Source organism: Scomber japonicus, chromosome 19 (assembly GCF_027409825.1).
Source record: "Scomber japonicus isolate fScoJap1 chromosome 19, fScoJap1.pri, whole genome shotgun sequence".
Taxonomy (NCBI): Eukaryota; Metazoa; Chordata; class Actinopteri; order Scombriformes; family Scombridae; genus Scomber; species Scomber japonicus.
Genome location: NC_070596.1, coordinates 12,180,108 through 12,187,876, shown reverse-complemented (window position 1 = coordinate 12,187,876; position 7,769 = coordinate 12,180,108).

Here is a 7,769-nt window from a genome sequence, read left to right as displayed (position 1 = left end):
ATAGTCAAACCTATGGGCGAGGAAACAACCCCATCACTCTAACCTCTGCCACTCTTTGTCAGTAAATCCCAGAATCAAACAGACCTACTTTCAAGAATCCTGAGAGTGTTTCCTTTCCAATGATACCAGACACATCTCTGAGTCTCAAACTATATGGGATCTGTGCTGCTCACAACTTGCATGTCATTTAGGCAAAAAACATAAAAATAGGGGCGTGTTTTACTATAGACCAGGCAGAAATGACATTTCCTTAGAATAATTATTTAGGAGAGCAAATTAGCAGTACTTGTTTTGTAGGGTTGGATGTTTTACCCAAGTGACCGCTCTTTTAGTGACATTTTCCTGGATGTTATCATTTGCAGGACATATTTATTATCCACTGGTGTTAAGGATTGTACACTTACTCAGGAAGTAGTGTATCAATTGTGGAAGCCCCATGGTTGACTAACTACAATATTTATTTTTATGCACGAGACCGGGACAATGTGCAGGGACCTTTCACTCTGAGAATAGATACACAGGAGGTCAGGTGCTCGGATCATTTCCCCTGGTTGCCTCAGGTCTGGACAGAATTCTGCATTAACTTACTGACCAAGGGGCTGACTAGAAGACCTTTTCAGCATTTTTGCAATCAATTGCTGTGCTCAGAGCTGCTGTCTAGGGGAAAAAAGAAATATTTCAAATGGAGCTTAAAGGGCTGTCTGAGTCCAGCCCATCAGTAAATTCTGTTCAGTACCCTCATATAGCATTCAGAATTTTAAATCCTCACCTTCAAAATCTCAGCTTTTTTGTTAAAGGGCTGTTTTGGAGGAAGCATCTTTTCTGTTTTCTGTAAAAAATCATTGTAATTTAAACAGATTTTACTTGTAAAGGTAAAGCTTTTTTCAAATATGTAACTGCAACGTTGTTCAAAAGCAATCATTTCCTTGCATTACCCCACAATACTTTTTATATTCCCTCAGATTCATGTTAAATTGACTTGCCGCACTCAGCAACACACTGTAATAATATAACTACTTATTGAATTTAGTCTAAATTTTATAGTGTTGAAGTTCGCTAAAATTATATAACAAAAAAAAGTGAAAAGTAATATCATTAAATAGAAACGTTTTATGAGCTGGCACAAAATGTGACCGGAGGGAATATAAAAATAATCTTCATGGAAATCTACTGTATTTCAGAAAAAGATTGTTCAAACTTGCCCTTTCAGAGACTTGAAAATTTACTGCATGGCATTTATTTAAAACACCCGTACCTCTCTGTTACTTCCACTATAGCCTGGCTGAAGTGTACAGATTGGGGTGTGTTTGCCTCAGTTGCCACAGTACTTTTAGTTAAAAGAGCTACTTAAAAGGAAGATGGATTGTAACTGAGGTTTAGCGGACACTGTAAATTTCTTTAGACACTATTCCAACTGTTGTGCAAGTGGAAATAATGTGCTATTGTGCATATGTGTGATGGTGCTTGCCAGTGTACAAATCTGCCGGTATATGTATGCATTTACTCATTGTTCCACAATTAATGAATAAATATTGTATAAATAAGTTATTCCAGTAGATTTATGCTTGTCATTTTTCATATTGAGTACTGACAAATATCCTCTTATATAATTTTTATGTATTTATTTTCAACTTTGATGATCATTTCATTCAACTTCAACATGCAGTTAAGTGCAATTCATTTAGGCTACCTTTACTCTATCATTCTACACTTTCTTGTATGTTGTACAATATTATAAACATATAATATCACTGTCAGTTCAAGGCAATTATGTTCATAATGTTTACTCAAGCTGGAAAATCCCATTTAACCATTACTTTCTAAGAAAAACTGTTAAAATCTTCCATCCTTGGGGATGCCTGATGTGAAAAAAAAATGAATGGAAGACTTTTCCCTTTTCATCTCTTCAGTCACTTAGACAGTACAGTCAGTACTAGTAAGATGTCTCATACTCCCTTGGGTCTTGTTACCATCAACATTTAAAAAGATTGGCTGTAATTTTGGCAGAATTACTTTGGTTAGATTGCTCAGTTGGACTGGTGACCATGGAGGGATCAAAGAACTACTGGAAATAAAGTGAGCAAGCACCCTTATGTTTAACTGAAACATGCCTCCTTATTAATATTGATTCCCCTTGAGATTAGCCTTGATTTTTATATGAAGGAATGTGCAAATATCACAAAGATGCCATACAGAAGGCGGATGTTTGTCTGCTTGTGTGTGCAGCTGATGTTGCAGTGATGCCAGCTGACATTCTCTCATGGTTAGCCAGAAAGAAAATGATGCAGAGCTTTTGGAAGAGGAGGGAGTTTGTTGCTGTTTGCTGATGTGGAAATGCTGATTGAGATGCACGATTTATTCATGCCAACCAGGAGGATGTTTGAATGAAGAGCTCCTTCCACACTAACAGCCCCTGAAGGATGCTGCTCAACACAAAACACAAATCACTGACTGCTGTCAATTAAACAGAGTGCCTTTATTTACTGAGAGTCTTCCTGTGTGCTGCACTATTTAGTGAGAACACTACTTACTGTGCATGCTCATTTGGTAAATGCATCTCAATTCAAATATATTTACAAAGCGCCTGCAATTTAGCTATTTTCTGAGTGGAAAGGACACTGAGAAGATCATAGAAGTTCAGACTTACATTCTATACACATGAATGCACATACATTAATACAGAAAACAATCTATGGCTATATAAAATATACTCTGTATACAAAAACTTATTCTGCAAATGGGCCAGTGATCATTATTTTTAAAAGGGAGACAATTAAAGCGACTGAAACATGTTTTAGCACAGCAGGGGAAATAAGACATTGTGGATACTAAATTATATACATAAACACACAAACACACATTTGAAATCTATAAATATTCATATAAAATAGAATTGTCATCATTTCTGTTTTGTTATCTTACTATGGAGAGGAACCTCTATGATAACCTCACATGGTTACTAAAAAATGAGACCTGGCCCTAGTTGTATATCAACTTAACAGCGCAGTTACCTTTGGCATTCCCGCATTGCAGTTTGTAAGTAGATGAAATCTCCAGCTTTGAAGTTGCTTGAGGACAGTGGATAAAGGGACATGATCAGAGCTCAGTGATCAGAGCAACAGGAAGCAGAGTGAGTCAGTGAATAATGCCAGTAGAGCCAAGGCCAGAGAAACGGATAAAGGCTGCTGAATTCCTCAGAGCCTGTGGGCAAAACAGCATATGGAGGAACATTACATTCCACAAGAAGAGCACAGATTTACGTCATAAAAGTATTTGTGTTGTAGCCTTATTGTATGCCAGTCTCTTAAAAAACGCATGTCGTGAAGCGTGTGTATATATATATACACACACACATGTTGTGAAGCGTGTGCATATATATTGGTTAAGCAATATATGAGGATTATGATTTTAGAGGACTAGATGTCCTTGTGTGTGAGTATGTACAGTACATGGCAGGATCATGTCAAATGCACTGATTGCTGCTAATGATGTTCAGTATGACATCAGTAATATGAAGTCTCAATGCTGTTTAACCACCCTAAAAGTTAGTATTTCTTGAAAAATTGCTTATTTTTCTCTCCACTGGATCGTCATTGCCTTATGTGAAGCAGACGTCAGCCCACCACCTACTCATGCTAGATGGAGATAAAAACAAAAAGCCCTCCTCTGCACTGAAGCGAAAGCATTAACGGGCGCCGAATAATCTGGTCAGAGAGGAGGAGAAGTAGTTATCGTAGAAAGAAAGGACATCCAACTGGCTCCATCAAACAAGAATCAGAACAAACAAAACAAGAAGTGAGTAGCTATTTTTGCAGCTGGAGTTTTCCTTAACAGTGTTGTTTTTCCTTCACAACTTAAGCAGACTAAAGAGAACAGTGTATTAGCTTGCTGTACATTTAGTTTCATTGTAGACCAGCGGACCATTTTACCAAATATGGAGCATACAAGCAGCAACTTGCAACATGAGACATTTCCTCTTGCATACATGTAGGAGCCATCCATGTAGGAGGATGCATGATGAGTGTGGGACACTCAAATCTATAAGCAATTTATGAGTTGATCTATGTGCAGGTATAGATGAATTTTAACTCATTCCTTCCATGAGGAAATGTATACTTATTCCTCTGGTACCTCATCAAAAATCAGCAAACACCTGGAAAAAATAGCATGGATTCATGTCTCTATTGAACGGTGATGACTCTTTTTCTTTCTTCTTTTCGGTCGATTCACTCTAAAGGCATCGAAACATGCGAGATGATGAGCGGTGGGGGCACTGGCCCATCACATCTATTATTCAGAAAACCATGTGTGAGCAGCTGTTTCCAGGCTCATTAGATAGAGATCATACCGAGACTGATAATACAATGATTGACGTGATCTCACCCTTACATGCTTTCCGTTAGGATCAAGGCAGTTTGCAATAGCTGGGAAGGAGCGGCGGAGAATTCATGATTAAAAATTCAGACACGTACATGATGTAGCCAATGATATGTTATGCTACATGTATGAATTGATTACTGGTACAGTGTTTTTCTATGGAAAAGAGGAAATGGAAAATCACTATTTTATATGCTTTTTGTTTACGATCCTATTTATTTCTCAGAAATCCCATAAGGAAAATAATCTCTAGCCAGTGTTGCACTGCTGAAGGGTGAATGCAGTGAAGATATTCATGATGGGACATTTTTCTGGGAGCTGAATCATTCCCAGCTCTTTTGTATCTTCTCACTGATAGAATTATTAGCAGATGAGTAATGTAAGGGAAAGCCTCAGCCCCTCCCACCCAACTGGTCAATCCCACAATGCCCCGCCCTGCCACTCTCTCTGATCTAGCTGTTAATTAAGGGAGTGCTGTGACAGGGTTATACAGTTCATCCACAGGACACATAAATCAAATTAGCTTTCTTTTTAGCTGCAGAATCATCACAGCAACTGCCCAGTCATCGAAAGCATTCTCCCACATCTGCGTGGTTGCCTGTATACACATGTTGGCTTTAAAGTGTGTGTTTGTGCCTTATGTTCACTTGTGCTTTATCATGCTTCTTTTGAGTGTGCCATGTGTATATTCATGGACGTGAGTACTGTGCGCTTCAGTGTGTTTCTGTTGGTGCACATTCAGGCCTTGTTCTGCTCAGTTGCACAAGGGCCTGGTCCATTATCCAGATTAATTTGGGGGAAAGGATGAAGATGGAAAGGATGGGCGACAGAAAAAAGGGGCAGCATGGAGGAAAATAAGTAAATGGATGAAACAGGGGAAGAGAAGGAGCATAAGAGAGGAGTAAAGGTGGGAAAGAGTGGACAAGGTGGAGGGGGGGGGGGGGGGCGTTGCGACAAGGCCACGCAAGTGTCTTGGGGCAAATGTGTATCACAGGCTGTGCAGCTTAGGCAATTTCATGCAGCTGAAGAAGATGATGATAATCCAGTTAAATTGAAAAATGGGAATGTCTATAGATCCTCATTCATACATATTAATCCATTCTTACGTTCATACAGCCAGATAGTTTATATGATTGGCACTGAGTGGGGATAATAACTTGCTTGGTAGTGCAATGTTGAAATACCCTCTTCTGCTATAGAGATGTCGATGCTCATGATGCAGTTTGGAAAAAAATTACTCTGAGTGGGTTTTAACTGTGCTTCAGTGATGCTTGCTTATGAATAAATCACTGAGTTTGCGGGGCCCGCTTTTATTTAATGGAACGGCTAAATGGAGTGTCATTGGTAAAGGACGGAGGATGAGCTCATGTTATATATTAAGTGTTCATGTTTTCTCTAATGCCCGCGTTTGTATCTTGGTGGGCGCTGCTTGGCCATCCTACAAAGGAAAACTGATCATCACTGTAGCATAATGAGTTATGAATGCCTCGATTGGTTGTCTGAGAGAAACTTAGAGCCATAAAACATCCAGAAGGTTCAACTTTAAATTTTCCTGTCCACCCAGCTATCACGGTAAAGTCCCCTCCTCTTTGTTCTCCAGGTTCAGTTCAGGGTTAATGAAAATGGAGGTATTTTATGTCTCCTGAAGGAATTGAATGTACCGTAACGTTATGCTGTAGAGATAGTAATAGTTGGTTTGTTTCTATTTGAGCTACTAGCATCTGTGTGTGTGTGACTGTGTGTGAGTGAGTGAGAGAGAGAGAGAGAGAGAGAGAGAGAGAGAGAGAGAGAGAGAGAGAGAGAGAGAGAGAGAGAGAGAGAGAGAGAGAGAGAGAGAGAGCGAGCGAGAGAGCAAGCAATGAAAAATCATTATGATTTAGGAGTGCGTCTGATTAGTAGTGACATTTTTTACATCACTCACTAAACAAGAAGATGTATTACTTTCACCTCCCATAGCTGCAGGACATCAACCGAATGAAATGTATGAAGGATGAATGTACAGGACTCTGTCTCGTGGATACTGGTGCAAACACATATTGACAAATGTTAGGATTTTTCAAATAAATACTGGAAAGAAAGGCAAATAAAATTCCTAATTATCAATATTATCTGATGATATCTGCCTTGAGATAACTCTGTTGGGACTTACGCTATTCAAATAAAGATTGATTGATTGATTGATTGATTGATAATTGTCATCAATTGTACTAAGAAGAAGAAGAAGAAGATGGAAGGGACACAAATATATCCAACTCTGCCTCTGCTGCTAGCTGATTGTTCTGTTACTAAACACTGCTGCTACTAAACATGCTGCTGTTCAATTTGTTCAAAAAACATTCATACTGGACGACTGAACCACCTAAGTTCTCAAATGTGTCATTTAAGTATGTAATTTAGTTTTAAGTTAATTTTCCATGCACAGTCTCTAATCAAAGTCTCATCTCCAAGTAGATTTGGTCAGAAATTATTTTTATTCAAACATAATTATACTAAAGATACCATGTGTGCATGTGTGGATATTGTATCAATAGTTAATTTTAAAACTGTTGCCACCAAAAATAAAAAAAATATTGTCATTGAATGTAATACCGGGTTTTACAGACAGTCAGTTTCATTTGGTGAGTGGGTTGTGATAAATTTAGCCCCCCCCCCTTCCCCTCCTTCTACTGATCCAAAAATCTACAGCACTAAAGGATCAACAGAAGAAACCCAGGCTTTACAATGACCAGAAATCTTGATTCATATACAATAATACCCTGAAACTTTTCCCAAGCTTAGTATGGTGTTTTATGCAGACTCTTCATCACCCAGCAGTAGCCCACATGAGGACACAGTCTCTCATTAAACTTTTTTTTTTAAATCTGGGACAGACAATTTATCTTGCCTCACTTGAATTTGACAAGAGGAAGTATTAGAACAACTGCAGACATTAGGGTATACAGTATTTATACAACGATGAAATAAATAGAGCACTGTGGCCACAGGTGAACAGACTTCTAACGCTGAAGAAACACTTGGTATTTCCCTAGAAAACACAGCGGGGTCAGTGTAACGGTATTCTTATTGCCTTTGCTATCTTTTTTCTCTTGCATCTCATTTAGGTCAGAAATTGTGTATTGCCAGCTCCATTTTCTCAAAGTGAGATTGAATGCAGACTACTACTGCCAAGGGAAGCCCACCAGGGCCATCGCGCCTGCCAGTCAGAATGAAACTCAGACAGGTTGCGACCTCACTCTTTGTTGAATGTGGAGAGGCTGGCGTGCAAAATCAGAGTAATCAAGAGAGCACTGCTACTCTGCCGTGGCTGGCTGGCAGGCAAAGAAGGGTGAACACTGAGATGAGGACATTTTGTTCTGGGGAGATAGAGTTAAGAATCATGGTTGGTGTCTCAG